General features: G+C 50.6%; 17 non-coding genes across 17 annotated transcripts; all 17 read left to right on the top strand.

Annotated features, from left to right (window-relative positions):
- Positions 1 to 55: 55 nt before the first annotated feature.
- On the top strand, positions 56 to 138 carry TRNAL-CAG (transfer RNA leucine (anticodon CAG)). The gene has a single exon. It is a non-coding gene; the product is annotated as a tRNA-Leu (tRNA).
- A 1,580-nt stretch (positions 139 to 1,718) lies between these two features.
- TRNAL-CAG (transfer RNA leucine (anticodon CAG)) lies at positions 1,719 to 1,801 on the top strand. Its single transcript has one exon. It is a non-coding gene; the product is annotated as a tRNA-Leu (tRNA).
- A 1,020-nt stretch (positions 1,802 to 2,821) lies between these two features.
- TRNAL-CAG (transfer RNA leucine (anticodon CAG)) lies at positions 2,822 to 2,904 on the top strand. Its single transcript has one exon. It is a non-coding gene; the product is annotated as a tRNA-Leu (tRNA).
- A 1,566-nt stretch (positions 2,905 to 4,470) lies between these two features.
- TRNAL-CAG (transfer RNA leucine (anticodon CAG)) lies at positions 4,471 to 4,553 on the top strand. Its single transcript has one exon. It is a non-coding gene; the product is annotated as a tRNA-Leu (tRNA).
- Positions 4,554 to 6,119: 1,566 nt separating this feature from the next.
- TRNAL-CAG (transfer RNA leucine (anticodon CAG)) lies at positions 6,120 to 6,202 on the top strand. The gene has a single exon. It is a non-coding gene; the product is annotated as a tRNA-Leu (tRNA).
- A 1,566-nt stretch (positions 6,203 to 7,768) lies between these two features.
- TRNAL-CAG (transfer RNA leucine (anticodon CAG)) lies at positions 7,769 to 7,851 on the top strand. The gene has a single exon. It is a non-coding gene; the product is annotated as a tRNA-Leu (tRNA).
- A 1,566-nt stretch (positions 7,852 to 9,417) lies between these two features.
- TRNAL-CAG (transfer RNA leucine (anticodon CAG)) lies at positions 9,418 to 9,500 on the top strand. Its single transcript has one exon. It is a non-coding gene; the product is annotated as a tRNA-Leu (tRNA).
- A 1,566-nt stretch (positions 9,501 to 11,066) lies between these two features.
- TRNAL-CAG (transfer RNA leucine (anticodon CAG)) lies at positions 11,067 to 11,149 on the top strand. The gene has a single exon. It is a non-coding gene; the product is annotated as a tRNA-Leu (tRNA).
- A 2,116-nt stretch (positions 11,150 to 13,265) lies between these two features.
- On the top strand, positions 13,266 to 13,348 carry TRNAL-CAG (transfer RNA leucine (anticodon CAG)). The gene has a single exon. It is a non-coding gene; the product is annotated as a tRNA-Leu (tRNA).
- Positions 13,349 to 14,928: 1,580 nt separating this feature from the next.
- Positions 14,929 to 15,011, top strand: TRNAL-CAG (transfer RNA leucine (anticodon CAG)). Its single transcript has one exon. It is a non-coding gene; the product is annotated as a tRNA-Leu (tRNA).
- A 1,030-nt stretch (positions 15,012 to 16,041) lies between these two features.
- TRNAL-CAG (transfer RNA leucine (anticodon CAG)) lies at positions 16,042 to 16,124 on the top strand. The gene has a single exon. It is a non-coding gene; the product is annotated as a tRNA-Leu (tRNA).
- Positions 16,125 to 16,606: 482 nt separating this feature from the next.
- Positions 16,607 to 16,689, top strand: TRNAL-CAG (transfer RNA leucine (anticodon CAG)). The gene has a single exon. It is a non-coding gene; the product is annotated as a tRNA-Leu (tRNA).
- A 1,570-nt stretch (positions 16,690 to 18,259) lies between these two features.
- TRNAL-CAG (transfer RNA leucine (anticodon CAG)) lies at positions 18,260 to 18,342 on the top strand. The gene has a single exon. It is a non-coding gene; the product is annotated as a tRNA-Leu (tRNA).
- A 1,020-nt stretch (positions 18,343 to 19,362) lies between these two features.
- On the top strand, positions 19,363 to 19,445 carry TRNAL-CAG (transfer RNA leucine (anticodon CAG)). The gene has a single exon. It is a non-coding gene; the product is annotated as a tRNA-Leu (tRNA).
- A 1,566-nt stretch (positions 19,446 to 21,011) lies between these two features.
- On the top strand, positions 21,012 to 21,094 carry TRNAL-CAG (transfer RNA leucine (anticodon CAG)). Its single transcript has one exon. It is a non-coding gene; the product is annotated as a tRNA-Leu (tRNA).
- A 1,566-nt stretch (positions 21,095 to 22,660) lies between these two features.
- TRNAL-CAG (transfer RNA leucine (anticodon CAG)) lies at positions 22,661 to 22,743 on the top strand. The gene has a single exon. It is a non-coding gene; the product is annotated as a tRNA-Leu (tRNA).
- Positions 22,744 to 24,309: 1,566 nt separating this feature from the next.
- TRNAL-CAG (transfer RNA leucine (anticodon CAG)) lies at positions 24,310 to 24,392 on the top strand. The gene has a single exon. It is a non-coding gene; the product is annotated as a tRNA-Leu (tRNA).
- The last annotated feature ends 1,064 nt before the right edge of the window (positions 24,393 to 25,456 follow it).

Here is a 25,456-nt window from a genome sequence, read left to right on the forward strand (position 1 = left end):
TCAAAGACTTGCCAACATAGCCTCTAAGCCGATTCAGGCGAGCGCCTAAGGCAGAGTCAGGATGGCCGAGTGGTCTAAGGCGCTGCGTTCAGGTCGCAGTCTCCTCTGGAGGCGTGGGTTCGAATCCCACTTCTGACATGCCTGAAATGGGTTTTTACTTTTCATGTGATTGCATTCCACGCTTCCTATAACTGCCGGCCACGGATTTCTGGAACAGGGAGATGGAGTTGGAGCTTGCTCCACACACTCCCGTCCTCCAGCTAGGTCTGCAGTTGGTCCTGGAATGCTTGACTGCCCTTTTGGCAGGTGTACTACAGTGCTTAAATGAAAAACCGTCTTAGGACTGTGCTAGCTTTGTGGACTTGCAAATGGGCGCAGCGCGGCATTTTGTCTTTGGAAAAAATGCATAAAGAACCCAACGTCTTGTCCTTTTCACTGGGCCTAGTTGGAATGAAGTGACCTATTTGAAATGGGGGTCAGGTGGAAAGTTAGTGTGACATAGTGGGAGGCAGATGGAGGAGTGAGTGGGGGGAAGCGAGAGGTAAAAAGGCAGGCAGAGGAGTGAACACAGTTCTTCCTCCTCGCCCTCTGCCCAACCAACCACCTGCCTGCCCAAACGGCCCCGAACGGCCACGAACGGCCATTGTATATAGGCTTTGCTGGCAGAACTCTTTAGCCCTGTAATTTAGAGTGAGTCCTGTGCAGGAGTACAGGGAGATCAGGCCGGCCCATACACAGTCCTTTCAGCCTAAACAGGCTCCCCGGCACTAGTGCCCAACCTCTTGTGACCAAGAAGGCTCTAGCACACTGCCTGAACCTCCTGAAGGGTTGGACACAGTGCATGCTTTTATTTGCATAAACCAGCCCGCCTCCTGCCTTCCTATTTCCTGAGGTGTAGTTGCTCGTGTCTGTTAACAGGTGGCAGGCAGCACCGTTCTGCAGAAACATGAAAGACTCATGTGTGCTTGTGACAAGTAGCTGCTGTACATAGGGATTGAACCCTGCACGTCTGTGCCAGTAGTCGTTGTATGAGTGCTGCCCTGCCTGTGATTATTCTTTTGGGAGGAATTTGGAGACTTTAATGCAATAGGAGAGGATTTTAGGCGGGTGGTCTTTGAGACTTTCCAACATTGCCTCTAAGCCGCATCTGAGGGGTGCAAACGGCAGAGTCAGGATGGCCGAGTGGTCTAAGGCGCTGCGTTCAGGTCGCAGTGGGTTCGAATCCCACCTCTGACATGTCTGTAACAGATTTTTTCTTTTCATTTGATTGTAACATTCCAGGCGTCCTATAACTGCTGGCCAAGGCTTTCTGGAACAGGGAGATGGAGTTGGAGCACGCACTGCAGGCCTCATGGTTGATTTCCAGTGCTTCCTGTATTTCCTCGCTTCTTTTTTGGGAAAGTGAACTCCAGTGAAAAACCATCTTTGGACTGGGCCGGCCTTGTGGACATGCAAACGGGCGCACCGCGACATTTTGCCTTTGGAAAAAATGCATAAAGAACCCAATGTGTTGTCCTTTTAACTGGGCCTAGTGGGAATGAAGTGACATTTTTAAAATGGATGGGGAGGGTGGTGGGTTAGGAGGGGTGGGTGGGATGCGCGAGAGTATATTCCTGGCAGACTGTGGAGACATTTTAGGAAATCCAAGAGGATTTAAGTGTGGTCAAAGACTTGCCAACATAGCCTCTAAGCCGATTCAGGCGAGCGCCTAAGGCAGAGTCAGGATGGCCGAGTGGTCTAAGGCGCTGCGTTCAGGTCGCAGTCTCCTCTGGAGGCGTGGGTTCGAATCCCACTTCTGACATGCCTGAAATGGGTTTTTACTTTTCATGTGATTGCATTCCACGCTTCCTATAACTGCCGGCCACGGATTTCTGGAACAGGGAGATGGAGTTGGAGCTTGCTCCACACACTCCCGTCCTCCAGCTAGGTCTGCAGTTCGTCCTGGAATGCTTCACTGCCCTTTTGGCAGGTGTACTACAGTGCTTAAATGAAAAACCGTCTTAGGACTGTGCTAGCTTTGTGGACTTGCAAATGGGCGCAGCGCAGCATTTTGTCTTTGGAAAAAATGCATAAAGAACCCAACGTCTTGTCCTTTTCACTGGGCCTAGTTGGAATGAAGTGACCTATTTGAAATGGAGGTCAGGAGGAAAGTTAGTGTGACATAGTGGGAGGCAGATGGAGGAGTGAGTGGGGGGAAGCGAGAGGTAAAAAGGCAGGCAGAGGAGTGAACACAGTTCTTCCTCCTCGCCCTCTGCCCAACCAACCACCTGTCTGCCCAAACGGCCCCGAACGGCCATTGTATATAGGCTTTGCTGGCAGAACTCTTTAGCCCTATCATTTAGAGTGAGTCCTGTGCAGGAGTACAGGGAGATCAGGCCGGCCCATACACAGTCCTTTCAGCCTAAACAGGCTCCCCGGGACTAGTGCCCAACCTCTTGTGACCAAGAAGGCTCTAGCACACTGCCTGAACCTCCTGAAGGGTTGGACACAGTGCATGCTTTTATTTGCATAAACCAGCCCGCCTCCTGCCTTCCTATTTCCTGAGGTGTAGTTGCTTGTGTCTGTTAACAGGTGGCAGGCAGCACCGTTCTGCAGAAACATGAAAGACTCATGTGTGCTTGTGACAAGTAGCTGCTGTACATAGGGATTGAACCCTGCACGTCTGTGCCAGTAGTCGTTGTATGAGTGCTGCCCTGCCTGTGATTATTCTTTTGGGAGGAATTGGGAGACTTTAATGCAATAGGAGAGGATTTTAGGCGGGTGGTCTTTGAGACTTTCCAACATTGCCTCTAAGCCGCATCTGAGGGGTGCAAATGGCAGAGTCAGGATGGCCGAGTGGTCTAAGGCGCTGCGTTCAGGTCGCAGTCTCCTCTGGAGGCGTGGGTTCGAATCCCACTTCTGACATGTCTGTAACAGAATTTTTCTTTTCATTTGATTGTAACATTCCAGGCGTCCTATAACTGCTGGCCAAGGCTTTCTGGAACAGGGAGATGGAGTTGGAGCACGCACTGCAGGCCTCATGGTTGATTTCCAGTGCTTCCTGTATTTCCTCGCTTCTTTTTTGGGAAAGTGAACTCCAGTGAAAAACCATCTTTGGACTGGGCCGGCCTTGTGGACATGCAAACGGGCGCACCGCGACATTTTGCCTTTGGAAAAAATGCATAAAGAACCCAATGTGTTGTCCTTTTAACTGGGCCTAGTGGGAATGAAGTGACATTTTTAAAATGGATGGGGAGGGTGGTGGGTTAGGAGGGGTGGGTGGGATGCGCAAGAGTATATTCCTGGCAGACTGTGGAGACATTTTAGGAAATCCAAGAGGATTTAAGTGTGGTCAAAGACTTGCCAACATAGCCTCTAAGCCGATTCAGGCAAGCGCCTAAGGCAGAGTCAGGATGGCCGAGTGATCTAAGGTGCTGCGTTCAGGTCTGGGTTCGAATCCCACTTCTGACATGCCTGAAACAGGTTTTTACTTTTCATGTGATTGCATTCCACGCTTCCTATAACTGCCGGCCTCGGACTTCTGGAACAGGGAGATGGAGTTGGAGCTTGCTCCACACACTCCCGTCCTCCAGCTAGGTCTGCAGTTCGTCCTGGAATGCTTCACTGCCCTTTTGGCAGGTGTACTACAGTGCTTAAATGAAAAACCGTCTTAGGACTGTGCTAGCTTTGTGGACTTGCAAATGGGCGCAGCGCGGCATTTTGTCTTTGGAAAAAATGCATAAAGAACCCAACGTCTTGTCCTTTTCACTGGGCCTAGTTGGAATGAAGTGACCTATTTGAAATGGAGGTCAGGAGGAAAGTTAGTGTGACATAGTGGGAGGCAGATGGAGGAGTGAGTGGGGGGAAGCGAGAGGTAAAAAGGCAGGCAGAGGAGTGAACACAGTTCTTCCTCCTTGCCCTCTGCCCAACCAACCACCTGCCTGCCCAAACGGCCACGAACGGCCATTGTATATAGGCTTTGCTGGCAGAACTCTTTAGCCCTGTCATTTAGAGTGAGTCCTGTGCAGGAGTACAGGGAGATCAGGCCGGCCCATACACAGTCCTTTCAGCCTAAACAGGCTCCCCGGGACTAGTGCCCAACCTCTTGTGACCAAGAAGGCTCTAGCACACTGCCTGAACCTCCTGAAGGGTTGGACACAGTGCATGCTTTTATTTGCATAAACCAGCCCGCCTCCTGCCTTCCTATTTCCTGAGGTGTAGTTGCTTGTGTCTGTTAACAGGTGGCAGGCAGCACCGTTCTGCAGAAACATGAAAGACTCATGTGTGCTTGTGACAAGTAGCTGCTGTACATAGGGATTGAACCCTGCACGTCTGTGCCAGTAGTCATTGTATGAGTGCTGCCCTGCCTGTGATTATTCTTTTGGGAGGAATTGGGAGACTTTAATGCAATAGGAGAGGATTTTAGGCGGGTGGTCTTTGAGACTTTCCAACATTGCCTCTAAGCCGCATCTGAGGGGTGCAAATGGCAGAGTCAGGATGGCCGAGTGGTCTAAGACGCTGCGTTCAGGTCGCAGTCTCCTCTGGAGGCGTGGGTTCGAATCCCACTTCTGACATGTCTGTAACAGAATTTTTCTTTTCATTTGATTGTAACATTCCAGGCGTCCTATAACTGCTGGCCAAGGCTTTCTGGAACAGGGAGATGGAGTTGGAGCACGCACTGCAGGCCTCATGGTTGATTTCCAGTGCTTCCTGTATTTCCTCGCTTCTTTTTTGGGAAAGTGAACTCCAGTGAAAAACCATCTTTGGACTGGGCCGGCCTTGTGGACATGCAAACGGGCGCACCGCGACATTTTGCCTTTGGAAAAAATGCATAAAGAACCCAATGTGTTGTCCTTTTAACTGTGCCTAGTGGGAATGAAGTGACATTTTTAAAATGGATGGGGAGGGTGGTGGGTTAGGAGGGGTGGGTGGGATGCGCGAGAGTATATTCCTGGAAGACTGTGGAGACATTTTAGGAAATCCAAGAGGATTTAAGTGTGGTCAAAGACTTGCCAACATAGCCTCTAAGCCGATTCAGGCAAGCGCCTAAGGCAGAGTCAGGATGGCCGAGTGGTCTAAGGTGCTGCGTTCAGGTCTGGGTTCGAATCCCACTTCTGACATGCCTGAAACGGGTTTTTACTTTTCATGTGATTGCATTCCACGCTTCCTATAACTGCCGGCCACAGACTTCTGGAACAGGGAGATGGAGTTGGAGCTTGCTCCACACACTCCCGTCCTCCAGCTAGGTCTGCAGTTCGTCCTGGAATGCTTCACTGCCCTTTTGGCAGGTGTACTACAGTGCTTAAATGAAAAACCGTCTTAGGACTGTGCTAGCTTTGTGGACTTGCAAATGGGCGCAGCGCGGCATTTTGTCTTTGGAAAAAATGCATAAAGAACCCAACGTCTTGTCCTTTTCACTGGGCCTAGTTGGAATGAAGTGACCTATTTGAAATGGGGGTCAGGTGGAAAGTTAGTGTGACATAGTGGGAGGCAGATGGAGGAGTGAGTGGGGGGAAGCGAGAGGTAAAAAGGCAGGCAGAGGAGTGAACACAGTTCTTCCTCCTCGCCCTCTGCCCAACCAACCACCTGCCTGCCCAAACGGCCACGAACGGCCATTGTATATAGGCTTTGCTGGCAGAACTCTTTAGCCCTGTCATTTAGAGTGAGTCCTGTGCAGGAGTACAGGGAGATCAGGCCGGCCCATACACAGTCCTTTCAGCCTAAACAGGCTCCCCGGGACTAGTGCCCAACCTCTTGTGACCAAGAAGGCTCTAGCACACTGCCTGAACCTCCTGAAGGGTTGGACACAGTGCATGCTTTTATTTGCATAAACCAGCCCGCCTCCTGCCTTCCTATTTCCTGAGGTGTAGTTGCTTGTGTCTGTTAACAGGTGGCAGGCAGCACCGTTCTGCAGAAACATGAAAGACTCATGTGTGCTTGTGACAAGTAGCTGCTGTACATAGGGATTGAACCCTGCACGTCTGTGCCAGTAGTCGTTGTATGAGTGCTGCCCTGCCTGTGATTATTCTTTTGGGAGGAATTGGGAGACTTTAATGCAATAGGAGAGGATTTTAGGCGGGTGGTCTTTGAGACTTTCCAACATTGCCTCTAAGCCGCATCTGAGGGGTGCAAATGGCAGAGTCAGGATGGCCGAGTGGTCTAAGGCGCTGCGTTCAGGTCGCAGTCTCCTCTGGAAGCGTGGGTTCGAATCCCACTTCTGACATGTCTGTAACAGAATTTTTCTTTTCATTTGATTGTAACATTCCAGGCGTCCTATAACTGCTGGCCAAGGCTTTCTGGAACAGGGAGATGGAGTTGGAGCACGCACTGCAGGCCTCATGGTTGATTTCCAGTGCTTCCTGTATTTCCTCGCTTCTTTTTTGGGAAAGTGAACTCCAGTGAAAAACCATCTTTGGACTGGGCCGGCCTTGTGGACATGCAAACGGGCGCACCGCGACATTTTGCCTTTGGAAAAAATGCATAAAGAACCCAATGTGTTGTCCTTTTAACTGGGCCTAGTGGGAATGAAGTGACATTTTTAAAATGGATGGGGAGGGTGGTGGGTTAGGAGGGGTGGGTGGGATGCGCAAGAGTATATTCCTGGCAGACTGTGGAGACATTTTAGGAAATCCAAGAGGATTTAAGTGTGGTCAAAGACTTGCCAACATAGCCTCTAAGCCGATTCAGGCAAGCGCCTAAGGCAGAGTCAGGATGGCCGAGTGATCTAAGGTGCTGCGTTCAGGTCTGGGTTCGAATCCCACTTCTGACATGCCTGAAACAGGTTTTTACTTTTCATGTGATTGCATTCCACGCTTCCTATAACTGCCGGCCTCGGACTTCTGGAACAGGGAGATGGAGTTGGAGCTTGCTCCACACACTCCCGTCCTCCAGCTAGGTCTGCAGTTCGTCCTGGAATGCTTCACTGCCCTTTTGGCAGGTGTACTACAGTGCTTAAATGAAAAACCGTCTTAGGACTGTGCTAGCTTTGTGGACTTGCAAATGGGCGCAGCGCGGCATTTTGTCTTTGGAAAAAATGCATAAAGAACCCAACGTCTTGTCCTTTTCACTGGGCCTAGTTGGAATGAAGTGACCTATTTGAAATGGAGGTCAGGAGGAAAGTTAGTGTGACATAGTGGGAGGCAGATGGAGGAGTGAGTGGGGGGAAGCGAGAGGTAAAAAGGCAGGCAGAGGAGTGAACACAGTTCTTCCTCCTTGCCCTCTGCCCAACCAACCACCTGCCTGCCCAAACGGCCACGAACGGCCATTGTATATAGGCTTTGCTGGCAGAACTCTTTAGCCCTGTCATTTAGAGTGAGTCCTGTGCAGGAGTACAGGGAGATCAGGCCGGCCCATACACAGTCCTTTCAGCCTAAACAGGCTCCCCGGGACTAGTGCCCAACCTCTTGTGACCAAGAAGGCTCTAGCACACTGCCTGAACCTCCTGAAGGGTTGGACACAGTGCATGCTTTTATTTGCATAAACCAGCCCGCCTCCTGCCTTCCTATTTCCTGAGGTGTAGTTGCTTGTGTCTGTTAACAGGTGGCAGGCAGCACCGTTCTGCAGAAACATGAAAGACTCATGTGTGCTTGTGACAAGTAGCTGCTGTACATAGGGATTGAACCCTGCACGTCTGTGCCAGTAGTCATTGTATGAGTGCTGCCCTGCCTGTGATTATTCTTTTGGGAGGAATTGGGAGACTTTAATGCAATAGGAGAGGATTTTAGGCGGGTGGTCTTTGAGACTTTCCAACATTGCCTCTAAGCCGCATCTGAGGGGTGCAAATGGCAGAGTCAGGATGGCCGAGTGGTCTAAGACGCTGCGTTCAGGTCGCAGTCTCCTCTGGAGGCGTGGGTTCGAATCCCACTTCTGACATGTCTGTAACAGAATTTTTCTTTTCATTTGATTGTAACATTCCAGGCGTCCTATAACTGCTGGCCAAGGCTTTCTGGAACAGGGAGATGGAGTTGGAGCACGCACTGCAGGCCTCATGGTTGATTTCCAGTGCTTCCTGTATTTCCTCGCTTCTTTTTTGGGAAAGTGAACTCCAGTGAAAAACCATCTTTGGACTGGGCCGGCCTTGTGGACATGCAAACGGGCGCACCGCGACATTTTGCCTTTGGAAAAAATGCATAAAGAACCCAATGTGTTGTCCTTTTAACTGTGCCTAGTGGGAATGAAGTGACATTTTTAAAATGGATGGGGAGGGTGGTGGGTTAGGAGGGGTGGGTGGGATGCGCGAGAGTATATTCCTGGAAGACTGTGGAGACATTTTAGGAAATCCAAGAGGATTTAAGTGTGGTCAAAGACTTGCCAACATAGCCTCTAAGCCGATTCAGGCAAGCGCCTAAGGCAGAGTCAGGATGGCCGAGTGGTCTAAGGTGCTGCGTTCAGGTCTGGGTTCGAATCCCACTTCTGACATGCCTGAAACGGGTTTTTACTTTTCATGTGATTGCATTCCACGCTTCCTATAACTGCCGGCCACAGACTTCTGGAACAGGGAGATGGAGTTGGAGCTTGCTCCACACACTCCCGTCCTCCAGCTAGGTCTGCAGTTCGTCCTGGAATGCTTCACTGCCCTTTTGGCAGGTGTACTACAGTGCTTAAATGAAAAACCGTCTTAGGACTGTGCTAGCTTTGTGGACTTGCAAATGGGCGCAGCGCGGCATTTTGTCTTTGGAAAAAATGCATAAAGAACCCAACGTCTTGTCCTTTTCACTGGGCCTAGTTGGAATGAAGTGACCTATTTGAAATGGGGGTCAGGTGGAAAGTTAGTGTGACATAGTGGGAGGCAGATGGAGGAGTGAGTGGGGGGAAGCGAGAGGTAAAAAGGCAGGCAGAGGAGTGAACACAGTTCTTCCTCCTCGCCCTCTGCCCAACCAACCACCTGCCTGCCCAAACGGCCACGAACGGCCATTGTATATAGGCTTTGCTGGCAGAACTCTTTAGCCCTGTCATTTAGAGTGAGTCCTGTGCAGGAGTACAGGGAGATCAGGCCGGCCCATACACAGTCCTTTCAGCCTAAACAGGCTCCCCGGGACTAGTGCCCAACCTCTTGTGACCAAGAAGGCTCTAGCACACTGCCTGAACCTCCTGAAGGGTTGGACACAGTGCATGCTTTTATTTGCATAAACCAGCCCGCCTCCTGCCTTCCTATTTCCTGAGGTGTAGTTGCTTGTGTCTGTTAACAGGTGGCAGGCAGCACCGTTCTGCAGAAACATGAAAGACTCATGTGTGCTTGTGACAAGTAGCTGCTGTACATAGGGATTGAACCCTGCACGTCTGTGCCAGTAGTCGTTGTATGAGTGCTGCCCTGCCTGTGATTATTCTTTTGGGAGGAATTGGGAGACTTTAATGCAATAGGAGAGGATTTTAGGCGGGTGGTCTTTGAGACTTTCCAACATTGCCTCTAAGCCGCATCTGAGGGGTGCAAATGGCAGAGTCAGGATGGCCGAGTGGTCTAAGGCGCTGCGTTCAGGTCGCAGTCTCCTCTGGAAGCGTGGGTTCGAATCCCACTTCTGACATGTCTGTAACAGAATTTTTCTTTTCATTTGATTGTAACATTCCAGGCGTCCTATAACTGCTGGCCAAGGCTTTCTGGAACAGGGAGATGGAGTTGGAGCACGCACTGCAGGCCTCATGGTTGATTTCCAGTGCTTCCTGTATTTCCTCGCTTCTTTTTTGGGAAAGTGAACTCCAGTGAAAAACCATCTTTGGACTGGGCCGGCCTTGTGGACATGCAAACGGGCGCACCGCGACATTTTGCCTTTGGAAAAAATGCATAAAGAACCCAATGTGTTGTCCTTTTAACTGGGCCTAGTGGGAATGAAGTGACATTTTTAAAATGGATGGGGAGGGTGGTGGGTTAGGAGGGGTGGGTGGGATGCGCGAGAGTATATTCCTGGCAGACTGTGGAGACATTTTAGGAAATCCAAGAGGATTTAAGTGTGGTCAAAGACTTGCCAACATAGCCTCTAAGCCGATTCAGGCGAGCGCCTAAGGCAGAGTCAGGATGGCCGAGTGGTCTAAGGTGCTGCGTTCAGGTCTGGGTTCGAATCCCACTTCTGACATGCCTGAAACGGGTTTTTACTTTTCATGTGATTGCATTCCACGCTTCCTATAACTGCCGGCCACGGATTTCTGGAACAGGGAGATGGAGTTGGAGCTTGCTCCACACACTCCCGTCCTCCAGCTAGGTCTGCAGTTCGTCCTGGAATGCTTCACTGCCCTTTTGGCAGGTGTACTACAGTGCTTAAATGAAAAACCGTCTTAGGACTGTGCTAGCTTTGTGGACTTGCAAATGGGCGCAGCGCAGCATTTTGTCTTTGGAAAAAATGCATAAAGAACCCAACGTCTTGTCCTTTTCACTGGGCCTAGTTGGAATGAAGTGACCTATTTGAAATGGAGGTCAGGAGGAAAGTTAGTGTGACATAGTGGGAGGCAGATGGAGGAGTGAGTGGGGGGAAGCGAGAGGTAAAAAGGCAGGCAGAGGAGTGAACACAGTTCTTCCTCCTCGCCCTCTGCCCAACCAACCACCTGTCTGCCCAAACGGCCCCGAACGGCCATTGTATATAGGCTTTGCTGGCAGAACTCTTTAGCCCTATCATTTAGAGTGAGTCCTGTGCAGGAGTACAGGGAGATCAGGCCGGCCCATACACAGTCCTTTCAGCCTAAACAGGCTCCCCGGGACTAGTGCCCAACCTCTTGTGACCAAGAAGGCTCTAGCACACTGCCTGAACCTCCTGAAGGGTTGGACACAGTGCATGCTTTTATTTGCATAAACCAGCCCGCCTCCTGCCTTCCTATTTCCTGAGGTGTAGTTGCTTGTGTCTGTTAACAGGTGGCAGGCAGCACCGTTCTGCAGAAACATGAAAGACTCATGTGTGCTTGTGACAAGTAGCTGCTGTACATAGGGATTGAACCCTGCACGTCTGTGCCAGTAGTCGTTGTATGAGTGCTGCCCTGCCTGTGATTATTCTTTTGGGAGGAATTGGGAGACTTTAATGCAATAGGAGAGGATTTTAGGCGGGTGGTCTTTGAGACTTTCCAACATTGCCTCTAAGCCGCATCTGAGGGGTGCAAATGGCAGAGTCAGGATGGCCGAGTGGTCTAAGGCGCTGCGTTCAGGTCGCAGTCTCCTCTGGAGGCGTGGGTTCGAATCCCACTTCTGACATGTCTGTAACAGAATTTTTCTTTTCATTTGATTGTAACATTCCAGGCGTCCTATAACTGCTGGCCAAGGCTTTCTGGAACAGGGAGATGGAGTTGGAGCACGCACTGCAGGCCTCATGGTTGATTTCCAGTGCTTCCTGTATTTCCTCGCTTCTTTTTTGGGAAAGTGAACTCCAGTGAAAAACCATCTTTGGACTGGGCCGGCCTTGTGGACATGCAAACGGGCGCACCGCGACATTTTGCCTTTGGAAAAAATGCATAAAGAACCCAATGTGTTGTCCTTTTAACTGGGCCTAGTGGGAATGAAGTGACATTTTTAAAATGGATGGGGAGGGTGGTGGGTTAGGAGGGGTGGGTGGGATGCGCAAGAGTATATTCCTGGCAGACTGTGGAGACATTTTAGGAAATCCAAGAGGATTTAAGTGTGGTCAAAGACTTGCCAACATAGCCTCTAAGCCGATTCAGGCAAGCGCCTAAGGCAGAGTCAGGATGGCCGAGTGATCTAAGGTGCTGCGTTCAGGTCTGGGTTCGAATCCCACTTCTGACATGCCTGAAACGGGTTTTTACTTTTCATGTGATTGCATTCCACGCTTCCTATAACTGCCGGCCTCGGACTTCTGGAACAGGGAGATGGAGTTGGAGCTTGCTCCACACACTCCCGTCCTCCAGCTAGGTCTGCAGTTCGTCCTGGAATGCTTCACTGCCCTTTTGGCAGGTGTACTACAGTGCTTAAATGAAAAACCGTCTTAGGACTGTGCTAGCTTTGTGGACTTGCAAATGGGCGCAGCGCGGCATTTTGTCTTTGGAAAAAATGCATAAAGAACCCAACGTCTTGTCCTTTTCACTGGGCCTAGTTGGAATGAAGTGACCTATTTGAAATGGAGGTCAGGAGGAAAGTTAGTGTGACATAGTGGGAGGCAGATGGAGGAGTGAGTGGGGGGAAGCGAGAGGTAAAAAGGCAGGCAGAGGAGTGAACACAGTTCTTCCTCCTCGCCCTCTGCCCAACCAACCACCTGCCTGCCCAAACGGCCACGAACGGCCATTGTATATAGGCTTTGCTGGCAGAACTCTCTAGCCCTGTCATTTAGAGTGAGTCCTGTGCAGGAGTACAGGGAGATCAGGCCGGCCCATACACAGTCCTTTCAGCCTAAACAGGCTCCCCGGGACTAGTGCCCAACCTCTTGTGACCAAGAAGGCTCTAGCACACTGCCTGAACCTCCTGAAGGGTTGGACACAGTGCATGCTTTTATTTGCATAAACCAGCCCGCCTCCTGCCTTCCTATTTCCTGAGGTGTAGTTGCTTGTGTCTGTTAACAGGTGGCAGGCAGCACCGTTCTGCAGAAACATGAAAGACTCATGTGTGCTTGTGACAAGTAGCTGCTGTACATAGGGATTGAACCCTGCACGTCTGTGCCAGTAGTCGTTGTATGAGTGCTGCCCTGCCTGTGATTATTCTTTTGGGAGGAATTGGGAGACTTTAATGCAATAGGAGAGGATTTTAGGCGGGTGGTCTTTGAGACTTTCCAACATTGCCTCTAAGCCGCATCTGAGGGGTGCAAATGGCAGAGTCAGGATGGCCGAGTGGTCTAAGGCGCTGCGTTCAGGTCGCAGTGGGTTCGAATCCCACCTCTGACATGTCTGTAACAGATTTTTTCTTTTCATTTGATTGTAACATTCCAGGCGTCCTATAACTGCTGGCCAAGGCTTTCTGGAACAGGGAGATGGAGTTGGAGCACGCACTGCAGGCCTCATGGTTGATTTCCAGTGCTTCCTGTATTTCCTCGCTTCTTTTTTGGGAAAGTGAACTCCAGTGAAAAACCATCTTTGGACTGGGCCGGCCTTGTGGACATGCAAACGGGCGCACCGCGACATTTTGCCTTTGGAAAAAATGCATAAAGAACCCAATGTGTTGTCCTTTTAACTGGGCCTAGTGGGAATGAAGTGACATTTTTAAAATGGATGGGGAGGGTGGTGGGTTAGGAGGGGTGGGTGGGATGCGCGAGAGTATATTCCTGGCAGACTGTGGAGACATTTTAGGAAATCCAAGAGGATTTAAGTGTGGTCAAAGACTTGCCAACATAGCCTCTAAGCCGATTCAGGCGAGCGCCTAAGGCAGAGTCAGGATGGCCGAGTGGTCTAAGGCGCTGCGTTCAGGTCGCAGTCTCCTCTGGAGGCGTGGGTTCGAATCCCACTTCTGACATGCCTGAAATGGGTTTTTACTTTTCATGTGATTGCATTCCACGCTTCCTATAACTGCCGGCCACGGATTTCTGGAACAGGGAGATGGAGTTGGAGCTTGCTCCACACACTCCCGTCCTCCAGCTAGGTCTGCAGTTGGTCCTGGAATGCTTGACTGCCCTTTTGGCAGGTGTACTACAGTGCTTAAATGAAAAACCGTCTTAGGACTGTGCTAGCTTTGTGGACTTGCAAATGGGCGCAGCGCGGCATTTTGTCTTTGGAAAAAATGCATAAAGAACCCAACGTCTTGTCCTTTTCACTGGGCCTAGTTGGAATGAAGTGACCTATTTGAAATGGGGGTCAGGTGGAAAGTTAGTGTGACATAGTGGGAGGCAGATGGAGGAGTGAGTGGGGGGAAGCGAGAGGTAAAAAGGCAGGCAGAGGAGTGAACACAGTTCTTCCTCCTCGCCCTCTGCCCAACCAACCACCTGCCTGCCCAAACGGCCCCGAACGGCCACGAACGGCCATTGTATATAGGCTTTGCTGGCAGAACTCTTTAGCCCTGTAATTTAGAGTGAGTCCTGTGCAGGAGTACAGGGAGATCAGGCCGGCCCATACACAGTCCTTTCAGCCTAAACAGGCTCCCCGGCACTAGTGCCCAACCTCTTGTGACCAAGAAGGCTCTAGCACACTGCCTGAACCTCCTGAAGGGTTGGACACAGTGCATGCTTTTATTTGCATAAACCAGCCCGCCTCCTGCCTTCCTATTTCCTGAGGTGTAGTTGCTTGTGTCTGTTAACAGGTGGCAGGCAGCACCGTTCTGCAGAAACATGAAAGACTCATGTGTGCTTGTGACAAGTAGCTGCTGTACATAGGGATTGAACCCTGCACGTCTGTGCCAGTAGTCGTTGTATGAGTGCTGCCCTGCCTGTGATTATTCTTTTGGGAGGAATTGGGAGACTTTAATGCAATAGGAGAGGATTTTAGGCGGGTGGTCTTTGAGACTTTCCAACATTGCCTCTAAGCCGCATCTGAGGGGTGCAAATGGCAGAGTCAGGATGGCCGAGTGGTCTAAGGCGCTGCGTTCAGGTCGCAGTGGGTTCGAATCCCACCTCTGACATGTCTGTAACAGATTTTTTCTTTTCATTTGATTGTAACATTCCAGGCGTCCTATAACTGCTGGCCAAGGCTTTCTGGAACAGGGAGATGGAGTTGGAGCACGCACTGCAGGCCTCATGGTTGATTTCCAGTGCTTCCTGTATTTCCTCGCTTCTTTTTTGGGAAAGTGAACTCCAGTGAAAAACCATCTTTGGACTGGGCCGGCCTTGTGGACATGCAAACGGGCGCACCGCGACATTTTGCCTTTGGAAAAAATGCATAAAGAACCCAATGTGTTGTCCTTTTAACTGGGCCTAGTGGGAATGAAGTGACATTTTTAAAATGGATGGGGAGGGTGGTGGGTTAGGAGGGGTGGGTGGGATGCGCGAGAGTATATTCCTGGCAGACTGTGGAGACATTTTAGGAAATCCAAGAGGATTTAAGTGTGGTCAAAGACTTGCCAACATAGCCTCTAAGCCGATTCAGGCGAGCGCCTAAGGCAGAGTCAGGATGGCCGAGTGGTCTAAGGCGCTGCGTTCAGGTCGCAGTCTCCTCTGGAGGCGTGGGTTCGAATCCCACTTCTGACATGCCTGAAATGGGTTTTTACTTTTCATGTGATTGCATTCCACGCTTCCTATAACTGCCGGCCACGGATTTCTGGAACAGGGAGATGGAGTTGGAGCTTGCTCCACACACTCCCGTCCTCCAGCTAGGTCTGCAGTTGGTCCTGGAATGCTTGACTGCCCTTTTGGCAGGTGTACTACAGTGCTTAAATGAAAAACCGTCTTAGGACTGTGCTAGCTTTGTGGACTTGCAAATGGGCGCAGCGCGGCATTTTGTCTTTGGAAAAAATGCATAAAGAACCCAACGTCTTGTCCTTTTCACTGGGCCTAGTTGGAATGAAGTGACCTATTTGAAATGGGGGTCAGGTGGAAAGTTAGTGTGACATAGTGGGAGGCAGATGGAGGAGTGAGTGGGGGGAAGCGAGAGGTAAAAAGGCAGGCAGAGGAGTGAACACAGTTCTTCCTCCTCGCCCTCTGCCCAACCAACCACCTGCCTGCCCAAACGGCCCCGAACGGCCACGAACGGCCATTGTATATAGGCTTTGCTGGCAGAACTCTTTAGCCCTGTAATTTAGAGTGAGTCCTGTGCAGGAGTACAGGGAGATCAGGCCGGCCCATACACAGTCCTTTCAGCCTAAACAGGCTCCCCGGCACTAGTGCCCAACCTCTTGTGACCAAGAAGGCTCTAGCACACTGCCTGAACCTCCTGAAGGGTTGGACACAGTGCATGCTTTTATTTGCATAAACCAGCCCGCCTCCTGCCTTCCTATTTCCTGAGGTGTAGTTGCTTGTGTCTGTTAACAGGTGGCAGGCAGCACCGTTCTGCAGAAACATGAAAGACTCATGTGTGCTTGTGACAAGTAGCTGCTGTACATAGGGATTGAACCCTGCACGTCTGTGCCAGTAGTCGTTGTATGAGTGCTGCCCTGCCTGTGATTATTCTTTTGGGAGGAATTTGGAGACTTTAATGCAATAGGAGAGGATTTTAGGCGGGTGGTCTTTGAGACTTTCCAACATTGCCTCTAAGCCGCATCTGAGGGGTGCAAACGGCAGAGTCAGGATGGCCGAGTGGTCTAAGGCGCTGCGTTCAGGTCGCAGTCTCCGCTGGAGGCGTGGGTTCGAATCCCACCTCTGACATGTCTGTAACAGATTTTTTCTTTTCATTTGATTGTAACATTCCAGGCGTCCTATAACTGCTGGCCAAGGCTTTCTGGAACAGGGAGATGGAGTTGGAGCACGCACTGCAGGCCTCATGGTTGATTTCCAGTGCTTCCTGTATTTCCTCGCTTCTTTTTTGGGAAAGTGAACTCCAGTGAAAAACCATCTTTGGACTGGGCCGGCCTTGTGGACATGCAAACGGGCGCACCGCGACATTTTGCCTTTGGAAAAAATGCATAAAGAACCCAATGTGTTGTCCTTTTAACTGGGCCTAGTGGGAATGAAGTGACATTTTTAAAATGGATGGGGAGGGTGGTGGGTTAGGAGGGGTGGGTGGGATGCGCGAGAGTATATTCCTGGCAGACTGTGGAGACATTTTAGGAAATCCAAGAGGATTTAAGTGTGGTCAAAGACTTGCCAACATAGCCTCTAAGCCGATTCAGGCGAGCGCCTAAGGCAGAGTCAGGATGGCCGAGTGGTCTAAGGCGCTGCGTTCAGGTCGCAGTCTCCTCTGGAGGCGTGGGTTCGAATCCCACTTCTGACATGCCTGAAATGGGTTTTTACTTTTCATGTGATTGCATTCCACGCTTCCTATAACTGCCGGCCACGGATTTCTGGAACAGGGAGATGGAGTTGGAGCTTGCTCCACACACTCCCGTCCTCCAGCTAGGTCTGCAGTTGGTCCTGGAATGCTTGACTGCCCTTTTGGCAGGTGTACTACAGTGCTTAAATGAAAAACCGTCTTAGGACTGTGCTAGCTTTGTGGACTTGCAAATGGGCGCAGCGCGGCATTTTGTCTTTGGAAAAAATGCATAAAGAACCCAACGTCTTGTCCTTTTCACTGGGCCTAGTTGGAATGAAGTGACCTATTTGAAATGGGGGTCAGGTGGAAAGTTAGTGTGACATAGTGGGAGGCAGATGGAGGAGTGAGTGGGGGGAAGCGAGAGGTAAAAAGGCAGGCAGAGGAGTGAACACAGTTCTTCCTCCTCGCCCTCTGCCCAACCAACCACCTGCCTGCCCAAACGGCCACGAACGGCCATTGTATATAGGCTTTGCTGGCAGAACTCTTTAGCCCTGTAATTTAGAGTGAGTCCTGTGCAGGAGTACAGGGAGATCAGGCCGGCCCATACACAGTCCTTTCAGCCTAAACAGGCTCCCCGGCACTAGTGCCCAACCTCTTGTGACCAAGAAGGCTCTAGCACACTGCCTGAACCTCCTGAAGGGTTGGACACAGTGCATGCTTTTATTTGCATAAACCAGCCCGCCTCCTGCCTTCCTATTTCCTGAGGTGTAGTTGCTCGTGTCTGTTAACAGGTGGCAGGCAGCACCGTTCTGCAGAAACATGAAAGACTCATGTGTGCTTGTGACAAGTAGCTGCTGTACATAGGGATTGAACCCTGCACGTCTGTGCCAGTAGTCGTTGTATGAGTGCTGCCCTGCCTGTGATTATTCTTTTGGGAGGAATTTGGAGACTTTAATGCAATAGGAGAGGATTTTAGGCGGGTGGTCTTTGAGACTTTCCAACATTGCCTCTAAGCCGCATCTGAGGGGTGCAAACGGCAGAGTCAGGATGGCCGAGTGGTCTAAGGCGCTGCGTTCAGGTCGCAGTGGGTTCGAATCCCACCTCTGACATGTCTGTAACAGATTTTTTCTTTTCATTTGATTGTAACATTCCAGGCGTCCTATAACTGCTGGCCAAGGCTTTCTGGAACAGGGAGATGGAGTTGGAGCACGCACTGCAGGCCTCATGGTTGATTTCCAGTGCTTCCTGTATTTCCTCGCTTCTTTTTTGGGAAAGTGAACTCCAGTGAAAAACCATCTTTGGACTGGGCCGGCCTTGTGGACATGCAAACGGGCGCACCGCGACATTTTGCCTTTGGAAAAAATGCATAAAGAACCCAATGTGTTGTCCTTTTAACTGGGCCTAGTGGGAATGAAGTGACATTTTTAAAATGGATGGGGAGGGTGGTGGGTTAGGAGGGGTGGGTGGGATGCGCGAGAGTATATTCCTGGCAGACTGTGGAGACATTTTAGGAAATCCAAGAGGATTTAAGTGTGGTCAAAGACTTGCCAACATAGCCTCTAAGCCGATTCAGGCGAGCGCCTAAGGCAGAGTCAGGATGGCCGAGTGGTCTAAGGCGCTGCGTTCAGGTCGCAGTCTCCTCTGGAGGCGTGGGTTCGAATCCCACTTCTGACATGCCTGAAATGGGTTTTTACTTTTCATGTGATTGCATTCCACGCTTCCTATAACTGCCGGCCACGGATTTCTGGAACAGGGAGATGGAGTTGGAGCTTGCTCCACACACTCCCGTCCTCCAGCTAGGTCTGCAGTTCGTCCTGGAATGCTTCACTGCCCTTTTGGCAGGTGTACTACAGTGCTTAAATGAAAAACCGTCTTAGGACTGTGCTAGCTTTGTGGACTTGCAAATGGGCGCAGCGCAGCATTTTGTCTTTGGAAAAAATGCATAAAGAACCCAACGTCTTGTCCTTTTCACTGGGCCTAGTTGGAATGAAGTGACCTATTTGAAATGGAGGTCAGGAGGAAAGTTAGTGTGACATAGTGGGAGGCAGATGGAGGAGTGAGTGGGGGGAAGCGAGAGGTAAAAAGGCAGGCAGAGGAGTGAACACAGTTCTTCCTCCTCGCCCTCTGCCCAACCAACCACCTGTCTGCCCAAACGGCCCCGAACGGCCATTGTATATAGGCTTTGCTGGCAGAACTCTTTAGCCCTATCATTTAGAGTGAGTCCTGTGCAGGAGTACAGGGAGATCAGGCCGGCCCATACACAGTCCTTTCAGCCTAAACAGGCTCCCCGGGACTAGTGCCCAACCTCTTGTGACCAAGAAGGCTCTAGCACACTGCCTGAACCTCCTGAAGGGTTGGACACAGTGCATGCTTTTATTTGCATAAACCAGCCCGCCTCCTGCCTTCCTATTTCCTGAGGTGTAGTTGCTTGTGTCTGTTAACAGGTGGCAGGCAGCACCGTTCTGCAGAAACATGAAAGACTCATGTGTGCTTGTGACAAGTAGCTGCTGTACATAGGGATTGAACCCTGCACGTCTGTGCCAGTAGTCGTTGTATGAGTGCTGCCCTGCCTGTGATTATTCTTTTGGGAGGAATTGGGAGACTTTAATGCAATAGGAGAGGATTTTAGGCGGGTGGTCTTTGAGACTTTCCAACATTGCCTCTAAGCCGCATCTGAGGGGTGCAAATGGCAGAGTCAGGATGGCCGAGTGGTCTAAGGCGCTGCGTTCAGGTCGCAGTCTCCTCTGGAGGCGTGGGTTCGAATCCCACTTCTGACATGTCTGTAACAGAATTTTTCTTTTCATTTGATTGTAACATTCCAGGCGTCCTATAACTGCTGGCCAAGGCTTTCTGGAACAGGGAGATGGAGTTGGAGCACGCACTGCAGGCCTCATGGTTGATTTCCAGTGCTTCCTGTATTTCCTCGCTTCTTTTTTGGGAAAGTGAACTCCAGTGAAAAACCATCTTTGGACTGGGCCGGCCTTGTGGACATGCAAACGGGCGCACCGCGACATTTTGCCTTTGGAAAAAATGCATAAAGAACCCAATGTGTTGTCCTTTTAACTGGGCCTAGTGGGAATGAAGTGACATTTTTAAAATGGATGGGGAGGGTGGTGGGTTAGGAGGGGTGGGTGGGATGCGCAAGAGTATATTCCTGGCAGACTGTGGAGACATTTTAGGAAATCCAAGAGGATTTAAGTGTGGTCAAAGACTTGCCAACATAGCCTCTAAGCCGATTCAGGCAAGCGCCTAAGGCAGAGTCAGGATGGCCGAGTGATCTAAGGTGCTGCGTTCAGGTCTGGGTTCGAATCCCACTTCTGACATGCCTGAAACAGGTTTTTACTTTTCATGTGATTGCATTCCACGCTTCCTATAACTGCCGGCCTCGGACTTCTGGAACAGGGAGATGGAGTTGGAGCTTGCTCCACACACTCCCGTCCTCCAGCTAGGTCTGCAGTTCGTCCTGGAATGCTTCACTGCCCTTTTGGCAGGTGTACTACAGTGCTTAAATGAAAAACCGTCTTAGGACTGTGCTAGCTTTGTGGACTTGCAAATGGGCGCAGCGCGGCATTTTGTCTTTGGAAAAAATGCATAAAGAACCCAACGTCTTGTCCTTTTCACTGGGCCTAGTTGGAATGAAGTGACCTATTTGAAATGGAGGTCAGGAGGAAAGTTAGTGTGACATAGTGGGAGGCAGATGGAGGAGTGAGTGGGGGGAAGCGAGAGGTAAAAAGGCAGGCAGAGGAGTGAACACAGTTCTTCCTCCTTGCCCTCTGCCCAACCAACCACCTGCCTGCCCAAACGGCCACGAACGGCCATTGTATATAGGCTTTGCTGGCAGAACTCTTTAGCCCTGTCATTTAGAGTGAGTCCTGTGCAGGAGTACAGGGAGATCAGGCCGGCCCATACACAGTCCTTTCAGCCTAAACAGGCTCCCCGGGACTAGTGCCCAACCTCTTGTGACCAAGAAGGCTCTAGCACACTGCCTGAACCTCCTGAAGGGTTGGACACAGTGCATGCTTTTATTTGCATAAACCAGCCCGCCTCCTGCCTTCCTATTTCCTGAGGTGTAGTTGCTTGTGTCTGTTAACAGGTGGCAGGCAGCACCGTTCTGCAGAAACATGAAAGACTCATGTGTGCTTGTGACAAGTAGCTGCTGTACATAGGGATTGAACCCTGCACGTCTGTGCCAGTAGTCATTGTATGAGTGCTGCCCTGCCTGTGATTATTCTTTTGGGAGGAATTGGGAGACTTTAATGCAATAGGAGAGGATTTTAGGCGGGTGGTCTTTGAGACTTTCCAACATTGCCTCTAAGCCGCATCTGAGGGGTGCAAATGGCAGAGTCAGGATGGCCGAGTGGTCTAAGACGCTGCGTTCAGGTCGCAGTCTCCTCTGGAGGCGTGGGTTCGAATCCCACTTCTGACATGTCTGTAACAGAATTTTTCTTTTCATTTGATTGTAACATTCCAGGCGTCCTATAACTGCTGGCCAAGGCTTTCTGGAACAGGGAGATGGAGTTGGAGCACGCACTGCAGGCCTCATGGTTGATTTCCAGTGCTTCCTGTATTTCCTCGCTTCTTTTTTGGGAAAGTGAACTCCAGTGAAAAACCATCTTTGGACTGGGCCGGCCTTGTGGACATGCAAACGGGCGCACCGCGACATTTTGCCTTTGGAAAAAATGCATAAAGAACCCAATGTGTTGTCCTTTTAACTGTGCCTAGTGGGAATGAAGTGACATTTTTAAAATGGATGGGGAGGGTGGTGGGTTAGGAGGGGTGGGTGGGATGCGCGAGAGTATATTCCTGGAAGACTGTGGAGACATTTTAGGAAATCCAAGAGGATTTAAGTGTGGTCAAAGACTTGCCAACATAGCCTCTAAGCCGATTCAGGCAAGCGCCTAAGGCAGAGTCAGGATGGCCGAGTGGTCTAAGGTGCTGCGTTCAGGTCTGGGTTCGAATCCCACTTCTGACATGCCTGAAACGGGTTTTTACTTTTCATGTGATTGCATTCCACGCTTCCTATAACTGCCGGCCACAGACTTCTGGAACAGGGAGATGGAGTTGGAGCTTGCTCCACACACTCCCGTCCTCCAGCTAGGTCTGCAGTTCGTCCTGGAATGCTTCACTGCCCTTTTGGCAGGTGTACTACAGTGCTTAAATGAAAAACCGTCTTAGGACTGTGCTAGCTTTGTGGACTTGCAAATGGGCGCAGCGCGGCATTTTGTCTTTGGAAAAAATGCATAAAGAACCCAACGTCTTGTCCTTTTCACTGGGCCTAGTTGGAATGAAGTGACCTATTTGAAATGGGGGTCAGGTGGAAAGTTAGTGTGACATAGTGGGAGGCAGATGGAGGAGTGAGTGGGGGGAAGCGAGAGGTAAAAAGGCAGGCAGAGGAGTGAACACAGTTCTTCCTCCTCGCCCTCTGCCCAACCAACCACCTGCCTGCCCAAACGGCCACGAACGGCCATTGTATATAGGCTTTGCTGGCAGAACTCTTTAGCCCTGTCATTTAGAGTGAGTCCTGTGCAGGAGTACAGGGAGATCAGGCCGGCCCATACACAGTCCTTTCAGCCTAAACAGGCTCCCCGGGACTAGTGCCCAACCTCTTGTGACCAAGAAGGCTCTAGCACACTGCCTGAACCTCCTGAAGGGTTGGACACAGTGCATGCTTTTATTTGCATAAACCAGCCCGCCTCCTGCCTTCCTATTTCCTGAGGTGTAGTTGCTTGTGTCTGTTAACAGGTGGCAGGCAGCACCGTTCTGCAGAAACATGAAAGACTCATGTGTGCTTGTGACAAGTAGCTGCTGTACATAGGGATTGAACCCTGCACGTCTGTGCCAGTAGTCGTTGTATGAGTGCTGCCCTGCCTGTGATTATTCTTTTGGGAGGAATTGGGAGACTTTAATGCAATAGGAGAGGATTTTAGGCGGGTGGTCTTTGAGACTTTCCAACATTGCCTCTAAGCCGCATCTGAGGGGTGCAAATGGCAGAGTCAGGATGGCCGAGTGGTCTAAGGCGCTGCGTTCAGGTCGCAGTCTCCTCTGGAAGCGTGGGTTCGAATCCCACTTCTGACATGTCTGTAACAGAATTTTTCTTTTCATTTGATTGTAACATTCCAGGCGTCCTATAACTGCTGGCCAAGGCTTTCTGGAACAGGGAGATGGAGTTGGAGCACGCACTGCAGGCCTCATGGTTGATTTCCAGTGCTTCCTGTATTTCCTCGCTTCTTTTTTGGGAAAGTGAACTCCAGTGAAAAACCATCTTTGGACTGGGCCGGCCTTGTGGACATGCAAACGGGCGCACCGCGACATTTTGCCTTTGGAAAAAATGCATAAAGAACCCAATGTGTTGTCCTTTTAACTGGGCCTAGTGGGAATGAAGTGACATTTTTAAAATGGATGGGGAGGGTGGTGGGTTAGGAGGGGTGGGTGGGATGCGCGAGAGTATATTCCTGGCAGACTGTGGAGACATTTTAGGAAATCCAAGAGGATTTAAGTGTGGTCAAAGACTTGCCAACATAGCCTCTAAGCCGATTCAGGCGAGCGCCTAAGGCAGAGTCAGGATGGCCGAGTGGTCTAAGGTGCTGCGTTCAGGTCTGGGTTCGAATCCCACTTCTGACATGCCTGAAACGGGTTTTTACTTTTCATGTGATTGCATTCCACGCTTCCTATAACTGCCGGCCACGGACTTCTGGAACAGGGAGATGGAGTTGGAGCTTGCTCCACACACTCCCGTCCTCCAGCTAGGTCTGCAGTTCGTCCTGGAATGCTTCACTGCCCTTTTGGCAGGTGTACTACAGTGCTTAAATGAAAAACCGTCTTAGGACTGTGCTAGCTTTGTGGACTTGCAAATGGGCGCAGCGCAGCATTTTGTCTTTGGAAAAAATGCATAAAGAACCCAACGTCTTGTCCTTTTCACTGGGCCTAGTTGGAATGAAGTGACCTATTTGAAATGGAGGTCAGGAGGAAAGTTAGTGTGACATAGTGGGAGGCAGATGGAGGAGTGAGTGGGGGGAAGCGAGAGGTAAAAAGGCAGGCAGAGGAGTGAACACAGTTCTTCCTCCTCGCCCTCTGCCCAACCAACCACCTGTCTGCCCAAACGGCCCCGAACGGCCATTGTATATAGGCTTTGCTGGCAGAACTCTTTAGCCCTATCATTTAGAGTGAGTCCTGTGCAGGAGTACAGGGAGATCAGGCCGGCCCATACACAGTCCTTTCAGCCTAAACAGGCTCCCCGGGACTAGTGCCCAACCTCTTGTGACCAAGAAGGCTCTAGCACACTGCCTGAACCTCCTGAAGGGTTGGACACAGTGCATGCTTTTATTTGCATAAACCAGCCCGCCTCCTGCCTTCCTATTTCCTGAGGTGTAGTTGCTTGTGTCTGTTAACAGGTGGCAGGCAGCACCGTTCTGCAGAAACATGAAAGACTCATGTGTGCTTGTGACAAGTAGCTGCTGTACATAGGGATTGAACCCTGCACGTCTGTGCCAGTAGTCGTTGTATGAGTGCTGCCCTGCCTGTGATTATTCTTTTGGGAGGAATTGGGAGACTTTAATGCAATAGGAGAGGATTTTAGGCGGGTGGTCTTTGAGACTTTCCAACATTGCCTCTAAGCCGCATCTGAGGGGTGCAAATGGCAGAGTCAGGATGGCCGAGTGGTCTAAGGCGCTGCGTTCAGGTCGCAGTCTCCTCTGGAGGCGTGGGTTCGAATCCCACTTCTGACATGTCTGTAACAGAATTTTTCTTTTCATTTGATTGTAACATTCCAGGCGTCCTATAACTGCTGGCCAAGGCTTTCTGGAACAGGGAGATGGAGTTGGAGCACGCACTGCAGGCCTCATGGTTGATTTCCAGTGCTTCCTGTATTTCCTCGCTTCTTTTTTGGGAAAGTGAACTCCAGTGAAAAACCATCTTTGGACTGGGCCGGCCTTGTGGACATGCAAACGGGCGCACCGCGACATTTTGCCTTTGGAAAAAATGCATAAAGAACCCAATGTGTTGTCCTTTTAACTGGGCCTAGTGGGAATGAAGTGACATTTTTAAAATGGATGGGGAGGGTGGTGGGTTAGGAGGGGTGGGTGGGATGCGCAAGAGTATATTCCTGGCAGACTGTGGAGACATTTTAGGAAATCCAAGAGGATTTAAGTGTGGTCAAAGACTTGCCAACATAGCCTCTAAGCCGATTCAGGCAAGCGCCTAAGGCAGAGTCAGGATGGCCGAGTGATCTAAGGTGCTGCGTTCAGGTCTGGGTTCGAATCCCACTTCTGACATGCCTGAAACGGGTTTTTACTTTTCATGTGATTGCATTCCACGCTTCCTATAACTGCCGGCCTCGGACTTCTGGAACAGGGAGATGGAGTTGGAGCTTGCTCCACACACTCCCGTCCTCCAGCTAGGTCTGCAGTTCGTCCTGGAATGCTTCACTGCCCTTTTGGCAGGTGTACTACAGTGCTTAAATGAAAAACCGTCTTAGGACTGTGCTAGCTTTGTGGACTTGCAAATGGGCGCAGCGCGGCATTTTGTCTTTGGAAAAAATGCATAAAGAACCCAACGTCTTGTCCTTTTCACTGGGCCTAGTTGGAATGAAGTGACCTATTTGAAATGGAGGTCAGGAGGAAAGTTAGTGTGACATAGTGGGAGGCAGATGGAGGAGTGAGTGGGGGGAAGCGAGAGGTAAAAAGGCAGGCAGAGGAGTGAACACAGTTCTTCCTCCTCGCCCTCTGCCCAACCAACCACCTGCCTGCCCAAACGGCCACGAACGGCCATTGTATATAGGCTTTGCTGGCAG

The sequence above is a fragment of the Ambystoma mexicanum genome, chromosome 11 (assembly GCF_040938575.1).
Source record: "Ambystoma mexicanum isolate Mex_15411 chromosome 11, UKY_AmexF1_1, whole genome shotgun sequence".
Classification (NCBI taxonomy): domain Eukaryota; kingdom Metazoa; phylum Chordata; class Amphibia; order Caudata; family Ambystomatidae; genus Ambystoma; species Ambystoma mexicanum.